We start from the raw sequence: 24,420 nt of genomic DNA, 5'->3' as shown, positions 1-24,420 counted from the left end.
TGATTTCAAATCCTCCTTTCAGCTCAAAAATTCTATTTGCCCCCTTTTCTTTATTCTAAAGGCTCTCCCAGGTCTATATTCTATATACTAACATCCTATGTTCTACAGACTCTTTAAGTTCTGACATTTTATAATTGGAGGCTTCAAATTCAACAAAATTTTAATAGTCTAGAATTGTTTCTCATATTTGGACAAGTCCATTTGGTTATTTGTCCATATACAAATATATTATGATTCTATTTATAGTCATAGCTAGCTATAGGTAGTTTTAGATGGATACTTTAATTGCATACAAATATAATTGCGGATTTAATTTCATACATATATACTTGAGGCACACATTTGTGTATGTTATTTATTCATTTGTGACCCATATGAGCTCTGAGACATATTTATTCCATCTTCCTTTCTCACTTAGGAACTGGGTTTCCAGAACAAGACTAGTCATATCTCCCAGGGGCAATCCTAAAGGGTTGGAATTAATTTCATAATTCTATTAGTTTAGCCCCAATTCTGTGCTTCTTTCCAAGATTATCAGTTCAGAACAATGTAATCTTCCATCTTCAAGCAGATATTTAGAAATGAATATTTACTAAGGCATTACATTAAGAAGTGCTGGTACAAACATATTCCCCAAAGACCCCAATACACAATTACATAAAGAATCCAGATGAAAGTGGAAGGCTAATTTAAGGAGATGACTACACCATTTATGACTGTATTCTCTATCTCAAAACTCACTCTCTTTTGTGGAATGTTCAAGAAATACTCATTAAGTAAACCCAGTTCATTCATTTACTTTTGAATGGAAATGTTGACCTTAACTCCTCCCCCTTGGCCCAGTTGATTTAGTAATACAATCTTGTAGCAAACCCAGAAGTTAGGTGCTAGAATTATCTCCAGATGAGGAATCTGAAGCAGACTGAATTAAATTACTTGCCCTGGGTCAAAAAATTAGTAACTGAGACTGGATTTTAATCCAGCTATTCCTAACTTCAAGTCCAAAGCTCTAGACCATCAGCCAGCTAGCTTTCTCTTCAGAACTAAAAGGTCCTCTTCTGGTAAAAATCAGAGGGGTGAAAATGGGCTGAGGAAGGAGACCTTACTTATGAGAAATCTGAAGTCAATGCTATAATACAGAATATAATCTAACCTGATGTTATAATATAGAATCAAAAGAATATAATAAACCCAAGCCAATTAGAATATATCTCTTTTCCAGCTTTATTTCACTAGTTCTTAATTTTTTTTCATTTAGTTCAAGGTCTATGATTAGAATTAATATATTGAGATGTAATCTCATCCAGATAAGGCAGCCAAGCTAAATTATAGTGGAGTGGTTCTAAATCTCTCATATACATATACTAAACTGTATATGTATATACTATATATATATATACTTACACACATATACCTATGAAAACACAAACATCATTTGTACACATGCACTACACACACACAGCATTAGTAAATATTTTTTCTGTTGCATCTGACTCTTCATGACCCAATTTGAGGTTTTCTTGGCAAAGATACTGAAATGATTTGCCATTTGCTTCTCCAGCTCATTTTACAAATGAGGAAACTGAGGGAAACAGGGGGAAGTGATTTACCCAGGGTTATACTTCTCTGTTTGAGGTTGGATTTGAATTTAGGAAGATGAGTCTTCATAGGTCCATCATTCTGTCCATTGTGCCAAACTTAGTTGTCCCATCTATATGCATTTTAAAATGTATTTGTCCACATAGCTCTATGCAAATTTTTATATATTTGTATATTCTAGAATTTCAAGGATACATAATTTTATCAATCATTCTCTCTTTTATTGTGGATGACCTGCCCCTCCCAAATTAGTAAAGTTGTGATTTTAAAAAGAATTGGCTCCTAGTTCTGAATATTATGGTAACAAATATCTCTATATTTAACTAACATGGGGAACAAGAGTTATATAATGTAAAGAATAACACTTTAAAAGTCGAAGAATCTAGTTTGCGTATTTACTCTATCCCTTATCAATTGTGTAGGTTTGGGTACATAACTTACATCTGGCCTCAGTTTTTCTGAGCCTCATCTGCAAAATGAGTGGATCGAACTCAGTTACCTCCAATAAGACCTTCTGTCTCTCAGCCTATGATGCTACTATCCTAGAACCCTCACATAGTTCATGACCAGGTCTATATGCAAAGCTAGTAACTTGATAAGATTTAGGATGATAGAAGCAGATGTAACCTGGGGGTGCAAAAGATAAAACACTGGACTTAGAATCAAAAAAAAAAATCTAAATCCTTTCTGACCAATCCTGCTTCAGATACTCACTAGCTTTGTAACTTTGGGCAAATCAACTACAATTTATCTCAGTTTTCCAATCTTTAGAATGGAAATGCTAAGGTCTTATCTCCCATGGTTATTATGAGGATAAAATTAGCTAATATCTATATAGCCCTTTGAAAACAGTAAAATTGTATACACACACACACACACACACACACACACACATATATATATATATATATATAGGCTATTGGATTTAAGAAGGAGTATAGAGTCAAGTCTTTTCTTTTTTCCTAAAAAGGAAAGTGAGACTTAATGAAGTTAGATGATTTTTTTCAAGATCACAGAGAGAGTAAATATCAGAATTCATATCTGAGCAGATCCTCTAACTACAAATCTAGGGTTATGCATTGGGGAATATATTCCCTTAAAAGAGCTTTCAAGAAATTCTGTTTAGAGCCATTAGATGAGGGATTCATTGAACAAGTAACATCATTATACCTTGCCTACTTTCCCAATTACCTAGGAAAAAAATCGTAGAGAAAATTAAAAACCCCATACTCCTGTGGAAGTTCTTGTCAGTGGGGGGATCCTCTTATATTATCTATTATCATTTATCTCCTTTATGACTTATGAAAAAATTCCATATGAAATGCTTGCTTCATTTGTCTTAAACAAGTTTGTGAATAGTTTAATGTTTCTGCTTCAAGGAATGGCCATTTTCACTCTCAATCCAAGATTGAGCCTGTCAGGGCATGAGAAAGCCACATGAAAGTGACATAAAGATATGGCTGTGATTCCCATCATCACCTTCATCTGCCTCTGATAGCATGAGACATCTGTGACATCTGTGATGTGGCTACAACAAATCCCCATGCTCCTCTTTGACTCAATGTGTTTCTCATGCTGAACAGTCACAACCAGGAGAAGTAGGACTAATTGAGGGTCGCTGATTTATGCGGGCTTTTGGTTTGGGAATGAAGCCCATCTGCAACCTTTCTCCATCTATATGATGTAGTATGGCGCAACAAGGACACAGGATTTAGAATGAGAAGACATAGATTCTGAGAGAGTCAGCTGTGTAACACCCGAGATAGTGCTGGACTTGGATTCTAGAAGAACTAAGTTTAAATTCTCCCTCATATATCTACTAGCTACATGACTACAAACAGCACATTTAACCTTTCACAGCTTCAGTTTCCTTTCCCATAAAGTGGGGATAATAACAGCACCTACTTCATTGATTTATTATGAAGATAAAATGAATCAAATGATAGCAAATGAAAGCATTACAAGCCAGAAAGTCTTTAAATACTGTTGCTTGTTTATTTACTTTTTTTAGGAAGTGAGAATGAAAAAAATGAGGAAGGAAGGAAGGAAGAAAGAGAGAGAGAAAGAGAGAGAGAGAGTAAAGAAAGAAGGACACAATAATTGTAGACTGCCAAAATAAGTTTGATGGAATATTATTATCTCCTAAAACCTTGATTAATGAGAAGCACAAAAAAATATGAAAAGGCCAACATGAAGTAGTGTAGAGTGAAGATGGTAGAAAACTACCAAAAGAATACTCTCTAAAAGTATACTTAAAAAAAAGAAGAGAATGAAAAGGGGATGTAAGTAAAGGGAAAGGAAGGTAAATAAAGAGAAGGGAAGGGATGGGAATATAATTGAAAGGAAATATATAGATAATGAAAGACACATTATTGATTATGAATTTATTAATAATCAAGAGTTGCAATAAATCACTGAAATCAATACTTATGAATTTAGTTTTTATTTCATTCCTATAAGACCTAGTATTTAATATTAAAAGTTTATATGAGTTTAATTTCTCTGAGCTACTGTCTGGACTCGATTTATCTTGCCCTAAAAGTATAGAGGGGAGAAAAAAAAAGGTGAATTAAGAGGATCTGTTTTATCATAATTTGCCTGATATAGGGGATTTTTGATAAAAAGAGATGTGAGACTTTCCAGACATTTGCATATAGGCCCTTCTTGACTTTCCAGACTTTGTGGACTTACTCTGTTTTCCTCTTTGCCCTGGACTTTGGAAACCTCCTTTTTCAAATCAGCATGATTATTCCAAATATAAGTCCACCCTACACATTTATTCAACCTGTACTATAGACCAATCATAATCCTTATTTAATATCATTGTGGTTAACTATATAAAATACTGTTTTATCTTCTCTAATGCATCCCTGACCACTGAGGGACTTGGATTCTCACTTTATTGCCAACTACCAATAAATTGAATATGCTTGGAAATTTGTGCCTAAGATTCATTTGTTATAATATACATATACATAATACATATAATATATGCATAGTACTTATGTATTATATATATATGTACATATACATTATTTTAATTGTATACATTCCTGAGAAAAACAAAGATTCATCAGAGGGAAGATCATTTATCTTATTGTTCATTGGCTTAAACACAAGTACTTTAAATAGGAATGACAAGTAAATAAAATTCCTCATGTTGAATACCAGTAAACAGACATTAGACAAATATTGATTTTATGCAAGATGCTTTGCTAACTGCTAGTGAATCAAAGACAAGAATAAAATAGCTCCTCCCTTCAAGGAACCTGTATTTCAGAATTTATATTGTCTTGTTTCCAAGAGTGGTTATCTAATAAGACACTTAGGTGACCCAGTGGATAAAGTACTGGGGGGTCTGGAATCAGAGAGGCCTGACTTCAAATCCTGCCTCAGACACTTTCTACCTTTGTAACTTTAATCTTTGTCTGCCATATTTTATACTATAAAAAGAAGGGTGCTATAAGCTCCTCTCTTGCAGGATTGTTGTGAAGACCCAAAGAGATAATATTTGAAAGCTCTTAGCATAAAGTCTAGCACATAGTGAGGAAAGGGGAGAATAAATATTTATATAGTACCTACCATACAATAAGCTATATATAAGTACTGATTTCCTTTTCTTCCCACTAAGGATCTGTATTGAATCCTAAGCCAAATTCAGATATTCTCAGGGAAACCATAGAAAGAACCCCAAGCCAAAGATACTTTAGAAGGAAGTTCCTGAGAATGAACAATCTCTGGAAGCACAGAACCACAGCTTTTATAAAGTGTCTTCCACCTCTCACATTCAATGTTCTACCACTCCAACAATCAGTATTCCATGATTCCGGGCTTCCCTTTTTGAAAGCACTAAATGAGTTACTTGCCTCTTTTTCTTTCATTACTACTCAATGAACTAAGAGAAAAGTAATGAAATGGAATGTGGAGGTAACTGCTTTCAAATACTGACTAATTTTTCAAACAAAGAAAAAAGAAAATGGGAAACAAAAACAAAACATTGATCCACAGGATGATGGGAAGGATTAATGTTCTTTTGATGAAAACTCTTTATTTTCTCATGATACGTTTGTGTTTTCTCTCAGTGGAAACTACAACATACTGCATTTTATTTTATTTTATTTTTGAATAGAGGATGCCAGTGAGTTAATTTAGCTGGACAATGGCTGGATTCCTTTTGAAAATAGATTTTCTAACAGTGGGTATATTTTCAATTATTTTTCCCAATGCTCCTAGCAAACATTTACTCAATTAGCACAAAGCATGTAGTTTAATACTTGACATTTTCTTTGAATTAGGTTGCATGTTAAATAGACACTTTCTCTTAGATCAATGGATATTTCATGATTTGTGGAGATTAGTAAGTCCATGCAAGTTTGTTTCATTGGTGTATTTTGGATACATGGTCTGTTTGTGAATTTTTATCAGGTCAACAATGAAGAAAGTAGCCTGGTTGCTCATAAGTAGCAAAAGGGAAAAAAATCTGAGATGCAAGAGCAGGAGGAAAGCAGCCTTTCCAAAAGAAGATTAAGACAAGGTACAATGTTGAGGACTGTGAGTGGGAGCTGAGGAGGGCTGAATTCTATTTGTCAGGTCCAGGTTAGCTATGTTAGTAAGGCAAGGGTGTATCTAGGAGACCAGGCTCCTGAGATTTATTTACATTTAGTACATTTGTAGTAACCAACAGAGCAGATAGTGAGAACATCAACAAACCAGGAGAATCAGAAGCAGGCATAGAGTGAGACCAGCTGACTTCACTCTCTAGTTCTAGTACTGGACTTCTTAAACTTTTTCCCCTCATGATCCCTATTTGACCAAGAAATTTGTACATGATTCCAGGAATATAGGTACATAAAGTAGGTATACAAATAAAACATTTACTGATAACAAATCATAATTTCAAAACCCCACATTCAGTTATGTGATCCTATATAGAATTTCAACAGTTTAAGAAGCTTTGGTCTACTCTAAGATACCAATACACACCTTCACATTGGCTAAGATGACAGCAAAAGATAATGATGAATGTTGGAGGGGATGTGGGAAGGCTTGAATACTGATACATTATTGGTGGAGTTGTGAATGATTCCAACCATTCTTGAGAGCAATTTGGAACTATGGTCAAAAAAGTATCGAAATGTGCATACCCTTTGATCCAATAGTGTTACTACTGGGCTTATATCCCAAAGAGATCTTAAAGAAAGGAAAGGGACCCACATGTGCAAAAATGTTTGTGGGAGCCCTCTTTGTGATGACTAGAAACTGGAAACTGACTGCATGCCCATCAATTGGAGAATGGCTGAATAAATTGTGATATATGAATATTATGGAATATTATTGTTCTGTAACAAATGACCAGCATGATGATTTAAGAGAGGCCTGGGGAGACTTACATGAACTAATACTAAGTGAAATGAGCAGAACCAGGAGATCATTGTATACTTCAACAACAACAGTATATGAGGATCAATCAATTCTGATGGACATGGCCCTCTTCAACAATGAAATGATCCAAATCAGTTCCAATTGTTCAGTAATGAAGATAATCAGCTACACCCAGAGAGAGAACTATGAGAAAAGAGTGTGGACCACAACATAGCATTTCCACTCTTTCTGTTATTCTTTGCTTGCATTTTTATTTTCCTTCTCAGGTTTTTTTTTAACTTTCTTTCTAGATCCGATTTTTCTTGTATGGATATGTATACATATATTGTATTTAACATATACTTTAATATCTTTAACATGTATGGGACTACCTGCTATCTAGGGGAGAGGGTGGGGGGAAGGAGGGGAAAAGTTGGAACAGAAGTTTTTGCAAGAGTCAATGTTGAAAAATTATCCATGTATGCATTTTGTCAATAAAAAGCTATAATAAAAAAGAAGCTTTGGTCTAATTAACCATCTCTAAATTTCAACTTGGTTGTCTTTAATAAATGATATTTGGACAAATAAAGGCTACATATGTATAAAATATGCATAGCAGGATTTTTGGTAGGAATAAAATCAAACAAAACAATGTCCATATGTTGTAAAATAGCCACATTGTAGATTATGAATGCCATAAAATATTACATTGTAAAGAGAGAGACAGGTTAGCAAACAGAGAGAGAGAGAGAGAGAGACAGAGGCAGAGACAGAGACAAAAAAATGAAAATGAGAAAATGAAAGAAACGTAGGAAGATTTGTTGTGAACTGATGTATTATGAAATGAGTGAAGTAAGTAAAGGAAATATGCACAGTGGCTATAATGATATACTTGTAATTTATTTAAAAAACTGCTATAATATTTTTTTTCTTTTTTTATTTAATAGCCTTTTATTTACAGGATATATACATGGGTAACTTTACAGGATTAACAATTGCCAAACCTCTTGTTCCAATTTTTCACCTCTTACCCCCCCCCCCCCTAGATGGCAGGAGGACCAGTAGATGTTAAATATATTAAAATATAACTTAGATACACAATAAGTATACATGACCAAAACATTATTTTGCTGTACAAAAGAATCAGACTCTGAAATATTGTACAATTAGCTTGTGAAGGAAATCAAAATGCATGTGTGCATAAATATAGGGACTGGGAATTCAATGTAATGGTTTTAGTCATCTCCCAGAGTTCTTTTTCTGGGCATAGCTAGTTCAGTTCATTACTGCTCCATTAGAAATGATTTGGTTGATCTCGTTGCTGAGGATGGCCTGATCCATCAGAACTGATCATCATCATAGTATTGTTGTTGAAGTATATAATGATCTCCTGGTCCTGCTCATTTCACTCAGCATCAGTTCGTGTAAGTCTCTCCAGGCCTTTCTGAAATCATCCTGTTGGTCATTTCTTACAGAACAGTAATATTCCATAATTTTCATATACCACAATTTATTCAGCCATTCTCCAACTGATGGCCATCCATTCAGTTTCCAGTTTCTACCACTACAAAAAGGGCTGCCACAAACATTCATGCACATACAGGTCCCTTTCCCTTCTTTATAATCTCTAATTTTTTTTTTATTTTTTTTTATTTAATAGCCTTTAATTTACAGGATATATACATGGGTAACTTTACAGCATTAACAATTGCCAAACCTCTTGTTCCAATTTTTCACCTCTTACCCCCCACCCTCCCCTAAATGGCAGGATGACCAGTAGATGTTAAATATATTAAAATATAACTTAGATACACAATAAGTATACATGACACAACATTATTTTGCTGTACAAAAGAATCAGACTCTGAATTATTGTACAATTAGCTTGTGAAGGAAATCAAAGATGCAGGTGTGCATAAATATAGGGACTGGGAATTCAATGTAATGGTTTTAGTCATCTCCCAGAGTTCTTTTTCTGGGTATAGCTAGTTCAGTTCATTACTGCTCCATTAGAAATGATTTGGTTGATCTCGTTGCTGAGGATGGCCTGATCTATCAGGACTGGTCATCATCTAGTATTGTTGTTGAAGTATATAATGATCTCCTGGTCCTGCTCATTTCACTTAGCATCATTTCGTGTAAGTCTTTCCAGGCCTTTCTGAAATCATCCTGTTGGTCATTTCTTACAGAACAGTAATATTCCATAATTTTCATATACCACAATTTATTCAGCCATTCTCCAACTGATGGACATCCATTCAGTTTCCAGTTTCTAGCCACTACAAAAAGGGCTACCACAAACATTCGTGCACATACAGGTCCCTTTCCCTTCTTTATAATCTCTTTGGGATATAATCCCAGTAGTAACACTGCTGGATCAAAGGGTATGCACAGTTTGATAACTTTTTGAGCATAGTTCCAAACTACTCTCCAAAATGGTTGGATTCGTTCACAACTCCACCAACAATGCATCAATGTCCCAGTTTTCCGCATCCCTCAACAATCATCATTATTTTTCCTGTCATCTTAGCCAATCTGACAGGTGTGTAGTGGTATCTTAGAGTTGTCTTAATTTGCATTTCTCTGATTAATAATGACTTGGAGCATCTTTTCATATGACTAGAAATAGTTTCAATTTCTTCATCTGAGAATTGTCTGTTCATATCCTTTGACCATTTTTCAATTGGAGAATGGCTTGATTTTTTATAAATTAGAGTTAATTCTCTATATATTTTGGAAATGAGGCCTTTATCAGAACCTTTGACTGTAAAAATATTTTCCCAGTTTATTGCTTCCCTTCTAATCTTGTCTGCATTAGTTTTGTTTGTGCAAAAACTTTTCAGTTTGGTATAATCGAAATTTTCTATTTTGTTATCAGTAATGATCTCTAGTTCTGCTTTGGTCATAAAGACCTTCCCCTTCCACAGGTCTGAGAGGTAAACTATCCTATGTTCCTCTAATTTATTAATAATTTCATTCTTTATGCCTAGGTCATGAATCCATTTTGACCTTATCTTGGTGTACGGCGTTAAGTATGGATCAATGCCTAGTTTCTGCCATATTAGTTTCCAATTTTCCCAGCAATTTTTATCAAACAGTAAGTTCTTATCCCAAAAGCTGGGATCTTTGGGTTTGTCAAAAACTAGGTTGTTATATTTGTTGACTGTTTTATCCCTTGAACCTAATCTATTCCACTGATCAACTAATCTATTCCTTAGCCAATACCAAATAGTTTTGGTAACTGCTGCTCTATAATATAATTTTAGATCTGGTACAGCTAAGCCACCATCATTTGATTTTTTTTTCATTAATTCCCTTGAAATTCTTGACCTTTTGTTTTTCCATATGAACTTTGTTGTTATTTTTTCTAAGTCATTAAAATAAAAACTGCTATAATAAATGATTAAAAGCCTTTAGAAATATAAAGTGAAGGTGTCCATCTTTAGAATGGATGGATGAAGGATTGTGAATATGAAATCTTTCATGACCCAAATGACTAAGTTGTACAAAGAACAGGGCTTTGTATTAATTGGTTTTGCTTAGTGATTTTCCTTTTTAATATTTGTGTATGGGGGTTTATTACCTGGAAGTTTGGGTATGGAATAAAGTGGGATATGACAAACTTGGGAAAAAGTCAATATAATGTGGTATTAAAAACAAATTAAGGGGCAGCTAGGTGTTACAGTAGATAGAGCACCAGTCCTAAAGTCAGGAGGACTTGAGTTCAAATCTGGTCTCAGATACATAACATTTCCTTGCTTTGTGACCCTCAGCAAGTCACTTCACCCCAATTGCCTCAACAATAACAACAAAAATTAAGATGCCTAAATTGACTGATCTATAAATTCTCCTCCACGCTTCTCACAAAATTTAAAAGAGGAAAATCCCTGTAGGAGTCAGTGGTAAAGGAATGAGAGAATTTAAGATGTATACTCTCACATAGCTTCTTTTTTGAAGATAGTCTAGCAGAGGATTCAAACTGGGAGGTCTGACTAATAGTCCCATGGAACTGGATTAAATGTTGATTAGGAAATATCTAACAAACTAAAATTTTTAAAAATTGCATGTATGACCTTGGGTAAGTCACTTAACCCCAATTGCCTCAGTGTGTGTGTGTGTGTGTGTGTGTGTGTGTGTGTGTTAATGTTAATTTGTTATTTTTTTAATGAATGAAGCCTGTAAGAATTTTTCTGTATGAACTTAATTCTAGTGGACTCTAAATTTATTTAAATAGCTTTAAACACCATTTTATTTGATTCACTTTTCTCATGTTAATGCCCATGAATATTTGTTCTCTGTATGAAGTTGGCAGAAATATGAATGAAATATAAATGACCCCAGGAATAAAAAGAAAAGAAAAAAAAGGCTTCTTGAATAAATCCTAGTTTCTTCCTACTTCTCTTAAAGACCTGGAAATCACCAGTTTTAGCCCTGGAGATTTGGCAGACCCAGCTTCCCTTCCTTGCCTGACACATCAATCATGGAGCCTCAGAGATGGAAAATAACTTCGAGGTTTGAGTTTCATTTAAGATTTAAAGCTGGAAAAGACCTAGAGGTAATTAAGTACAAACCCCTCATTTTAGAGATGAGAAAGAAGCCCAGTGAGCTTATGAACATGGATTATAGGATTGTATATTTAGAAATGGAAAAAACCTTGGAGGCCATAGTTCAAAATCCTCATTTTATAAATGAGGAAATTGAGTTCTAAAGAAATTAAGAAGTTAAGGTACTTGCTGAAGGTAACAGAGATGGTAAATAAGAGTATAAATTAAAACCCAAGTATTTGTAGCTGGGTAGGACAGTAAATAGGACGTATGTAGTCAGGAAGACTTGTCTCGGGTACTTGCCAGCTAGCTCACTCTGGACAAATCATTTAAGTTCTATCTGCTTCTGTTTTCTCATCAGTAATAATTATGATAATAGAACTCATTTCGTAGAATTGTTGTGAGGATCAAAGGAGAAAAATTTGCAAAGCACTGAGAGTGTCTTGCATACAGTAGATAATAGAGATTTGTTCCCACTTTCTCTTCTAGCCCAAATACTTCCTGAACAATCATTTCTTCTATCCTAATCCTAACCTAATAATAGCAATAATCCTTCATCTATCTAAATACTCCTAGAAGAAAAGAAATCCTCCAAGAAGGAAGCTATGACACTTCTGTTAAAATCTGATTATTAAGATTTTTTAAAATATAGAATTAAAATCTGCCTTATTGTCAACTGCAAATACTGCTAGTTCTGTTCTTTGGGAATAACAAGATATATGTCACCTAAATTTTATTTGAAAGCACTTCCAATAGCTGTATTTGAACATCTCACCAAGGGAGAGCTTCTTGGTCTAGGATCTGTGGGTAGATTATAGGGAGTCCATCAATTTAGATGAGGCAGGGGTTCTTTACTTTGATTAACTTTCATTTCATTCATAATACTATGTATTTTATTTATGCATTTCAAAGTGTTAATCTAAGATTTTAAAAGACTTTTCCAAATACAACCCAAGGTGGCAAGATACAAAAAAGCAACCTACTAATGTTTAAGTCATAAAGGTTTTCCACTCCAACACAAATTCTCTATTCAATATTATTATTCTATTTGGACATCCATTAAATCTTTGAGCAACTAATGTATCCAACATTGTTTCATACATTAATTTATTATTTTCATTCTTTAATTCATTCATTTATTGTTCTTTCTCTCCCGTGTCTCCCTTCCTAGCTTCCTTCCTTTCTTCCTTCCTTTCTTCCTTCTTTACATCCTTAGCCTCTTTCCTTCTTTTCATCCTTACCTTCCTTCCAATATTTCATTTCTGTAGTCAAGCTATCACTGAAATACAGTGAGCAATTTCTATTTCCAGGTTCTTTTGATGATAAAGGATGTGTCAGATGAATATTCTATCTCCAACATGATTTTTTGACTATTTGAAGAAGATAAAATTAAAATAAAATTGACTTTGAAAATTCAAAAATAAGAAACAGAATTCAAGGATAAGAACCACAATTAGACAAAAACAAACAAAAAATACATGTCAGATGATAGATGTAAACATTTGGGGTTTTAGGATTCAAGGACTTTATTTCTTTGAAAGCATTAAACTCCTATGTGTCTTTGGAACATTTTCTAGCACAATCTATTTTTCATACATGTTCTATGTGACCCCAGTGAGCAGAATAAGGAGATTTTTACATCAAAATCAAAGAAAAAGAAAATAAATAAATAAAAATTGTCTTAAAATATAATAGACTGCCTAAGAGCTAGTGAGACTCCTGTTAAGCTCACTAGATGACAATAATGTGTCACTTTCAGTTTCTTCACTTGTCCATGCAATGATTTTACTTAGAGCTGAAACATTTACTAGATGGCACAGAATAGCAGTAACAACATTATATTTAGAGTCACAGAATCTGAATTCAAATCCCAAATTTTCTGCTTTTCCCCTGTAAGTAATTCCCAGCAAGAAATTTCCTTTTTTCTTCCTCCATAAAATGAAAGTTTTGGACCAGCTGATATCCAAGGTGATCATTTAGTTCTGAAATTATATTCTTCTGTCCACTCTTTCTTCTCCTAATGACTTAATGTCATCAACTTATATAGTCATCCTTTGTATGGAGCTATAATTCACATTACAGCTCAAAAAATCATAGAACTACAGAATTTCAATGATACAAATATTAGCAGCAGCCATTTATACTAAACCCTCCCCAACTTGGAACATTTCTACAACATGACTGACAAGTAGTCATACATCCTTTTCTTGGTGGATCTCCAGTGAAAAGAACTTCTCCCTTTTAGACAATCCATTCTATTTAGAGAAAATGTTCATTGCTTGAATTTTTTTTAACTACCTCAAACTCTGAATATATGAATCTACCTCCTATTGTCCCTTATTCTGCTCTCTAGGATCAAGCAGAATTTTTTTAAATAGATTTTTATTAAGATTTGGAGTCTTTCTATTTTCCCTTTAATAATATGAAGGTTGTCACTGATGCCTAGTACTATTTCTGGCTTACTATGTAATGTGATGGAAAGAATGATAGATCTGGAGAAAAAGGTAGATTTGATTCTAGACTCTGCTATTTACTGGCTGTGTCACACTGGAAAAGTTGCTTTCCTTCTCTGGATTTCAGTTTCCTCATCTTTAATATGAAATGACAAGTCAAAATGATTCTTTGTTTTTTCCCCCTATTCCAAATTCTCTGGGTTTCTTTTGGATGATAGAACTGAATAATCAGGCAATGAACATTTATTAAATGCAAGCTATGTGTCAGGCATTTTGCCAAGAACTAGATATACAAATGGAAAATAAAGATAATTCTTGACTTCAAGGAGCTTATTTTCCTATTGGGAGAAGATGATATATAAAATGGAAGGGGAGAAGATACTGTTAAATAAAATAATGTCACAAGTCCATGAGATACTAGGTTGGAACTAAATTTATTACAAGAGAAATGAACATGCATAGGGAATGCAGAACCAGAGAAAAGTGTCCCAACACAATCCATACAGAAGTTTGATCTTTTATGACAATATAACAAAAGAAGAAGAGGGAGGAACAGAAATCTTCTAAATGAGAGTGGTATGGGAGGGGGGAAAGGTACAAAATCCCTCCTACAGGGGAGGATCAAAGCAATGACAAAAGCCTCATTCTTTCCCCTTGGGAACTGCTAGACCATGAAGAAAGGAGGGTGTGCTTATCTATTAGGGTCCCAGGTACACAAGCAGTTTCTCAAACTAATGCAGACTGTTTGGCACCTGCTTTGACTACTAAGGACACACAGGGAATTCAGCTTAAGGATGCAAACAACCATTATGTCAGCTTGAGGAGGAAGGTAAGGGGGAAATCTTCATTCTTGACATGATCAGGGCTTTTTCTGGTACAATTGGCAATATGGCAACTCAAAAAGATAAGTTCAGGGAAGCCCTTAACATCCCTTAACAGTATCCATGTAGGGTCATGGTGGCAAAATGTGAAGAAATATGGCTGATCTGGGATCATCACAAAAAAGGAAGCCCCCCTCCTTGTCATTCTAATAAACATTTTGTACATCTACTATGTTCTGAACATTATGGTAAGAATTCATCAATGGAAAAATTGGGGGGGGGTGACAGAGATGGTAAAGGCAAAAGAACCACTCATCCTGCAAATAGTGTCTGCTTCTAGGTACCTAATACAAAGTGAATCTAACTACAAAAATTGTATACTGCAATGAAAATTCATCCTAGGTGTTAATTAGCTCAATATTTATCTCATCTAATATGCAAATCAAGACACTGCAGTCTCATTAGCGTCAGCTGTGTTTCCTTTAAGCAAAACTAAATCTCTAGCCAATGCATGGGGAGAAAAAAAAATCAGTATTTCTCTTTGAAGCTAATGAGGGCCTGATTAGGCTCTTCCTTTGTTATGAAAGAACAAGTTAAAGAAAATATATTTTCACTGTGAGAAATATGCTTCAGCTTTACAGGAGGGAAGCAAGAGGCAGGGCCTGGATATAGAGCTATCCTGGATGTAGAGCTATGCTTGTTTTGCAGATTGCAACTTGTCCAGACAATACATACCTGGGAGCAGATATTTAAGCCTGCAGCTAGCCACTAACAACTAAATGATAAATAGACGAAGCCATTTTTAGAAAGGGGTTCTGTGTAAACAGATATGATATTATATCTCTGATAGAGACAATCAATTAATTAACTTAAAGCAATATATCTTGAATTTCCCAGCCCACACCCAATCCAAATCAAAAAAGCAAATAGAGTGCAAGCCATTGTCTACCCAATTTAAGATTTAGCTCAAGAGAAGAAAATCTATTCCTGGGACTTTAGGTATGAGAGCCTTTAGAGGTCAATGAATTAAATCTCTTCATTTTAGAAATGAGGAAAGCAATTTGCCCAAAAACACAAGTGGCAAAGTCAAGTTTTGAACTCATCCTGATGCCAGGCATACTGTTTTTCATTATATACAAACTCAGTAGGGGGAAAGGACATTTTTTTTGCTTGTTTATTTTTTTTTGTTTTGTTTTGAGGTAAGGAACTGATTTTGGATTTCTAGTTTCTGAAAGGTATCATGTGGATGAGAGCAGACTATTTCTACTTGTCCCCTACAAAAAAGGTGTGGAAGTTAGATAGACACAGTTTGTAGTTCTGGTGTAAGGCAGAGATAACATAGTAGAAAAAACGCAAATTTTGGAATTGGAAAATGCCTCTGCTGCTTACTACCTGTATGACTTTGAACTAGTCATTTAACTTTTGAATGCCTTTGTTACTTCCTCCATAAAATGAGGACTAGAAAAAATACTTTTAAAAATACCTTACAAATCTGAATCCTAGCAATGGTGTGATTTTGAGCAAGCAAGTCACATAAACTTTCAAAGCTTAGTCTCCTTATTGTACAAGTCAGGGAAGAAATCTTAATTTTAAAGGCTCTGCTAGGGCTAACACTCATTCCAGTAAGTAATATATGTGCATTTTCTCCCATAGAATTAAGAGTAACCAATGAGGGTTCTTGTTGATAATGTAGATTCTATGAAAAAAGTGCCCATTGTTAACATAGCTTCTAAAGACCCTTCTAAATTATGTCATAATTCTATAACTCCCCTATTATCAGTAATCCATAAGGACAATGGACTATCAATAAAACAATCAATAAATATTTATAAAACACCTACTACATTCCAGGCAATCTGCTAAGTGGTGGGGATATAAAAAAGAGGCAAAAATAATTCATTTCTCTCAAGGAGTTTATAACTGAATGGAGAAGAAAACATGCAAATAAATATGTTCTATGAAAACTATATATAGTATAACCAGGAAATAATTAACAGAGAAAAGGCACCATAAGTAAGAGAAAATAGGAAGCACCCGTTAGAAGGTCATAAAATAATGATCTCTGGAAGTATCCCAGCAGTTGCTGTCCAACATACTTTAGAGATTCATACATAGGGTCGAGATTGGACCAAATGACTTCTGACAAGTCTTCCAACTCCAGATCTTAAGTTCTGATTGATCTATAAAGATTTTAAGTTGTCCCTTGAATTGATTTGTTCTAATTTGTCCCAAAGGCTAAAGTACTTTGTTGCTACCCATTAATAAAGGCATCAAATTGTCATTAATCCTATGGCTGACCATTTCTCTTTCCCTCTCTGATAACTTGTATTAGACATCTAATATCCTGTTTGCAAACACAACCCATCTTTAAGGGAAGCAAACAGAGATATCTGTTGGTATTCATAAGACTTCTGAGGACAAGAAACTAAAAACCGCTCCAGCAGCAGACAAAGGTTTATTTCCATATGTTGCAAATCATGTCAAGTGTCACTGCCATCGTGCATTGAGAGTTCCTGAGTGTAAATGAACAGGAAAAGGCAAGATCATAGTCAGAAACAGCTATTCCTAGCACTGAGGGAAACAAAAGAGAGTGAGAAAGTCTGACCTGGTTTTGACCTTTATCCCTGAAAATCCCCAGTCTTCCCCCAGAGTTCTTTGCTGATTTTGCCGAAGGTGAATTTGCTTTTCATTTGAGAGCAGAGGGGTCTCTTCACATGGAGCAGAAAGTAGATTAAACAAATGTGACAGGACGGTGCTCGACTTTTTTGCCCTTTCTGAGCAACTAGAATCATTTTAAAAATTCATCAGTTACTGGCATATCTGATAGATGGAAATATTTGGAACCCCAGGGAGGTACCAAGAGCCCCCCGTGCCTAAAAGGAGAGAGAGGAAGGGTCTTGGATGTTTATTTACCAATAATGATACTATTTGACTTGTGTAAGAGGATGGATGAATCCATTATCTCAAGGGAATAATAGGACAAAATGGGACTGGGTCACATTTGGGAAATTATATTGCACTTTCTATGATCCCAATGCTCCTGCTGCCACAAAAGCCCATTGATTTTCATTGATATTCTTCCAGGGATGCAGTATGGCTCTAAATCATGAAATAGTATTATCTCAGGAGGATCAACATAATAACAGACTCAGAAGGCATTAGTAGTATAAGCAAGCTGCAACACATTACCAACAATGATATGCACACAAGGACTGGAGTAACATGCATTATTGAGGACCTGTGTGACTGGACAAGAAAATTGACCCGCCACGTTAGGGGGAATGAGTATGCTGCCCTGGGAGCCCACAGTATTAAAAGAAGATGTTGAAAGCCTCTTGGAAGTTGGGTATATTCTATATCAAGGATTGATGGAAAGACTGAGGTAAGAAATTATGAAACTGATAGCATTCCTAAATGAACTGCTCAATTGATCTAACCAAGGAAGAGTTAGATAATAAAGCACATTATTTGACCTTCTTCCCACACTCCCAGATATCCATTTAACATAAGGAAAAGAGCTTCTTTAATCCCAGCTAAAAAAGAGACAATTGATACGGTGGGGGAAAAACACAAATGATGGAGTCTGTGTTTGGACCTTAGTTTTGCATTTTACAAAGGCAGCTTGGTGGTGCAGTGAACAAAGCACTAGACCTGAAGGCAGAAACATTCAAGTTCAAATCCAACCTCAGACACTTAAAATGGATTGGAGAAGGAAATGACAAAGTATTCTTTGCCAAGAAATCTTCAGATAGGTCCAACATGACTAAAGCAACTTCTTTCCTTCCTTCCATTCTTCGATCCTTCCTTCCTTTTTTCCTTCTATCCTTCCTTCCTTCCTTTTTTCCTTCTATCCTTTCTTCCTTCCTTCTTTCCTTCCTTCCTTCCTTCCTTCTTTCTTTCCTTCCTTCCTTCCTTCCATTCTTCTTTCTATCTTTTCTATCTTTCTTTCCTATATCATGCTGATTTTTGTTGGGAATGTCTGTGATAATCCAAGAGAGCAATGTAGTATATGTGAAGTGAGGGTAGGAATCTCATTATCCCCATTTTACAAATTATGCAGATAGATGGATGAGAGTAGGGATGGATGAAAAGATAGAGGGAGAAAGAGTGAGATAAGATAGACAGACAGACAGATGGAGGGACAGACTAAGATAGACAGATAGATAGATAGATCAGGGTTTCCTAATTTTAATTTTTGGGGTTTTTTGTATGGGCTGCATGTAGGTTCCCTGTAACTGTGATATTCTTTGTAGTTCTGTGACTTTTTTCAAGGTCACAAAGCAAGCATGTGGCAGAGTTGCAAGAATAATCTGGATTCTGACTCCAAATTCAAATTCCTAAAATGGGAGATCCAAGATTAAAATGATGGCTGGAGTTCCCTTAGCCACCATACGAAAATAACCTCAAGGGACATTGCCTCCAATTGATTTTAATCTCTGCCATTTCCTCTCTCTGCTTTCTCAAATACAACTTACTAATATCAATCCTTGCAAGCTTCCTTTAAATGATGGAGGGGGATGTATTCCTGAGTTTTAATTGAGATACTGACTTTTATTAGCTTTTTGAATTTAGGAATAAGTTTTGCTAAGACCTTTTGTTCTTATAGCACAATTATTTCTGAATATGACATAAAATTTCCTTTCTTTGGTCCCTGGTTTCTCTCTAAAACATCAGGATTAGTCAAATGACAGTTATTTTTTTCTTTATGGACTTAATTAAAATAAATATAAACATTTCATGAAAAAGTACAACAAAAATGATTACCTACAAACTTGTAAATTTCTATTATATAGTTTGTTTTTTTTAAATAGAGACTAAATTTGGCATGAAAAAGTCTTATTTATTTTTATCCCTTTCTGAACATTTTTTCTTGTTTTTGTTTTATTCAGTGTGTTTGTCTAATGTATATTTCATAATCTTTTGTTTTGTTTTGTTTTTTAATATCTCTAACAACTACTCTGTATAAATTCTCTCGCTGGCCCCATCCCTCCCACCACTGCCAACAGAACGATGCAATGAAATGCTCAATGTTCTCCCTAGGAAATTGAGATTTTAGATGTAGAAGACTTCTTGTCACTAATGTACTAGACTGGCTCATTTTGCAGATGCTGAATTGAGGCCCAGATAGTGGACTTATCTGGTTTGTTCAATAAGCCCCAGGTGACAGGGTAACCATCTCAGAACTGAGATTTCTAACATACTTTCTAGTTCTTTATACATTGTCACTATATACATAGACCTCGGCTGGGCCAAGCACATATAATTTAAAATACTTGATATGGCTCTTTCACTGTCAAAATCCCATTTGGGTTTATTTCCCTGCTTCAACTCCTACCTTCCCCTTTGGTGACAGGAAGCCTGCTCAAAATTCCTCACAGCTCCTATATCCTCCCCATGCAGCAGCATCTTGGAAAAATCACGTCTCACATTAGTGCAGGAGCATCAGGCTTGTTTTATTGTCCTTGGCACCTGGAAAGAGACATAACAATTGAATGATATGACAGTCTGGGAGAGGATGGTAAGAAGCTCTAAATGAGAATTCAGCTGTTAAGCAGTGTTAGTGAGCTCCCATGTTAATCTGAATTAGAGTTAAAATGCTTACAGGGATAGAGGAAGGGCAGTACATCATTGGGAGGGGGAAGAGAGGGCATGGAAAACTAAGGCATAGGGATTTTCTAATTGAATTTAAATTTATAAGATTTTACCTAAAAGGGGCTTTAAAGTTGTGTTTTATAGAAGAGGAAGGCAGGGCCCAGAAATGGGAATTAATGCACTGAAAAACACATGCCAAGCTAAGTTAACAACCATTAATTAAATACTTACTATGGACCAGACACTCTGCTAAGTGTTCAGAATAAAAACAGAAGCAGAAAGAAATAGCCCTTGTCTTCAAGGAACTTACATTTTCATTGGGATTAGTGGTATATAAAAGAGATATGAGAAACAATGGGGATAGGCTGAGATGAAAAGAACAAACTCCTACCTGTTCTATTGTGAGATGAGTCAAGAGGACATGTCCCTGTTGTTGCTTCTGGCTCTGTTGGGGTTATTCATTCCTGCATTTAGGTAAATATGGATTTAATATACTTATAACCTTGTGAGCTTAAAATATCAGGAATGGAGTCCAAGCCTTGTTTTGCAAAACTCCATTGGCCTTGTAGAATGACTTAATAGACCCAGTCCAGTGCTAGCTGAATCAAGGACATTTCTAGCAGCTATGCTGCATTTGGAAAAGAACCTTATAGGGGTGAATGTTCTGCATAAATTACAATAAATTTTACCACATTCTCCCAATGGACCAAGACGGTATAAGGGTGAGCATGTTCTCAGGTGTTGGGAAAAATCTTTGTCATTTTCTTTTTGCTGTATCTTCCTTAGTAAATATCCCTATGCAAAAAATAATTGATATGAATTAAAAAAATAGATCTGTGTCACTAATCATTCATGACTATCAATGGAGGAAATGTCCTAGAATGGTCTCTCAAGTCAGTGGTATTAGGGAAAAAAAAACGTTCCCTAACAGCTTAGGGGGCAACCCTAAAAACTGGCAAACTGGTATTATCCTGGGCACAAAGCCCAGAGTATTAGATGAACTAGTAGCCATAAGACTGGGGCTCCCATCCCATATTTTTTCATTAATCAACTATGTAACCTTGGGTATGTTTTATAACTTCTCTTTGTCTTATTTTCCTTATCTGACAAAGATAATCATATTGTAAGATATTACTTCATATCTCTCCTCTCTTTGATTGTTAGTCACTTTGGGGAAAATGTCTGTTATCATTACCTCTGCAAACTCACCTCTCCATCCCCACTCCATTTACTTAGCCCCTGAAATATGGGTTCTGAGCCCACCATCGAACTGAAATTCATTGCTAAGATTGACAACAATCTTTTAATTGCTGAATCCAATGATTTTCTTAGTTGTCATTCTTTCTTACCTGCCCTGCCAACTTTCTAATACAGTTATATTGGCATATTTGCTGTTTCTTGCATATGACGTTCAGTTTCATAACTGTATACCTTTGCATTAATCATTTTCTATGCATATCATGCTTTCTCTCTTCACCTCTATTTCTTAGTTCCCTGTTTTCCTTCAGGATTCACCTAAAATCCAATCTGCAGAAGGACTTTCTCACCTCCCTTCACACATACTCTGTGGTGCCTTCCTTCTGAGGTTACTATCCATCTACTCTATGTATACATAATCTCTCCCATTTGAATGTGATTTTCTTGAAGTCAGGCACAGGATTTTTGCCTTTTTTATAACCTCTCTTAGCATTATAATTGTTGATTGACTGGCTATATATATATATAATATATATATATATTATATATTATATATATATATATATGTCACTTACATAAAAATGAGACTTAAACCCAAAGGAGTTTATGAGGTCACAAGTGAGAATTATAGGGAGAAAAGAGAAGAGAAGCCAGGAAAAAAATCTAGGATATATCCAATTTTAGGAGATATGATGTGGATAAAGATCTAGGAAAGGAGACTAAGAAATAACAGTAAGACAAGCATGAAGGACTCCAAGAGAAAATAATATCACACAAATCCATGAAAAGAGTATATTCAGAAGAAGTAGATCAACAGTATCAAATGCCATGGAAAGGTTAGGAAGGTTAAGAATTTCTTTAAAAGCTGTTCAAATGTGGTAATTAAGATATTAATGAAAACTTGGTAGAAAAGAGGCTTATTTGAATGAAGCATGTAGAAATCAGAATGCAGAGTTCTGAAAAAATGAATGAAGAAGTAGAAAAAGCCACTGTACACAGGTTTTTTTAAAAATATTTTTCTGAGGAAAGGAGGGAATGTGGCTTGCATTGAAAGGATGGGAAAGTCTAGATTTTTTTTTTTAATAATGGGGGAAATTTGGATATGTTTCTACATCAGAGAAAGAAACAATAGATTGAAGATTAGAGAAAATGCTGTTCTGACTTTCACTTATGTCTTATCCTTTGTCACCCTGTGGGCCATACTGTCCATGGGGGTTTTCTTTGCAAAGATACTAGAAAAATTCTTCATTTTCTTCTCCATTGGATCAAGATAAACAAAGGTTAGATGACTTGCTCAGGGTCACACAGCTAGTAAGTTACTGGGGTCAGATTTAAAATCAGGTCTTTCTGAGTCCAGGGAATGGTTGATAGATGGGTCAATCTGTTGGAGAAGACAGGAAGGTATAGGATGAAGGACATGTATAGAATGGCTGACCTTGGTGAAGAGAGTATATTTTTACAGCTTATTCCCCCAGATACAATGCATGGGAGAAGTGCCATGGAGAAAAAAAATGTTAATTGAAAAAAAACTTTAATGTAATTTAAAATTTATATTACATTATTTAATTTGAACTGGGCCTCACTTCAGAAAGATAATCCTCTCTTCATTATCAGAGACTATAGCAAAAGGGAAAAAAAATAATGATGTCAAGTAGTTTTAAGACGGAGAGAAAGGGACCATTATTTTCTGTTCTTTTTAATTAAGTTTTTAATAATTTATTATTCATTTATTTATTATAACTGTTTTACTTTTAAATTTTGAGTTTCAGTTAGTCTCCCTTCCTCTCACTCTTCTGCATCTACTGAGAAGGCAAGCAAAATGATATCAATTATGCACATGAATCATGCAGAATATTTAACCATATTTCACAAAAAGCAAAATAAAATAAAGCAAGAAAATACTTCAATTAGCTATAGAGTTCATCATTCTCTTTCTGGAGGAGGATAATATTTTTCCATTGTGAGTCCTTTGAAATTTCTGGATCGTTATATTGATCAAAGTAGGCAAATTTTTCATGGTTGATGGTCATTACATTGCTCTGATTTTGCACAATGATCTCCTCATTTTTCTCACTTCACTTTGCATCAGTTAATAGAGGTCTTCTTACCTTTCTTTTTTCTCTGAAACTACCCTCCCTTCATCATTTCCTATGGTACAAGAGTAATCCATCACAATCATATGCCATAATTTCTTCAGCCATTCCTCAATTAATGAACAATTAGTTTTTCAGGGCAGTTGTTTTTCCTGAAAGAGGCCATGTTTTCTTTCCTGTTTTCATTGTTTTTATTTTATTTCATTGTTTCTTGAAGTTTCATGGAGTCACTATCTTCCACTTGTCCACTTTTAACTTTTATAGAATTATTTTCTTCAATGAGATTTTGCTCCTGCTTTACCAGTTAACATATTCTGCTTTTAAGAGTTCTTTTCCACAATGAATTTTTGTGCCTCTTTTACCATTAGGTAAATTCGGTTGTGTAAGTTGATATTTTCTCCAATATTTTTTGCTTCTTTTTCAAGTTGCTAATTCTCTTTTAATAATTTGCTTGCATCAATCTAATTTTTGTTTCCAATTTTCCTCTAGACTCTTATAATTTTCTTTACCTCATTCAGGAACTCTTGCTAACCTTTGGTCCAGTTATTATTTTTTTTTCCTTTGAGATTTTGCTAGTTGCTTTCACATTCTTTTTATTTCTTTTTTAAAAAAATTCTTTTAAAAATTCTATTTATCTAATATTTTCCTCAGTTATAATCAAACCAATCTTTATGCTTTAAAAAAAATTGAGTTCTAGATTCTCTCCCTTATTTCCACTCACAATTAAGAAACCATTTATGAATCTATGGAGAACATTTCC

Source organism: Sarcophilus harrisii, chromosome 2 (genome assembly GCF_902635505.1).
Source record: "Sarcophilus harrisii chromosome 2, mSarHar1.11, whole genome shotgun sequence".
Classification (NCBI taxonomy): Eukaryota; Metazoa; Chordata; class Mammalia; order Dasyuromorphia; family Dasyuridae; genus Sarcophilus; species Sarcophilus harrisii.
This window is presented reverse-complemented; position numbering follows the sequence as displayed.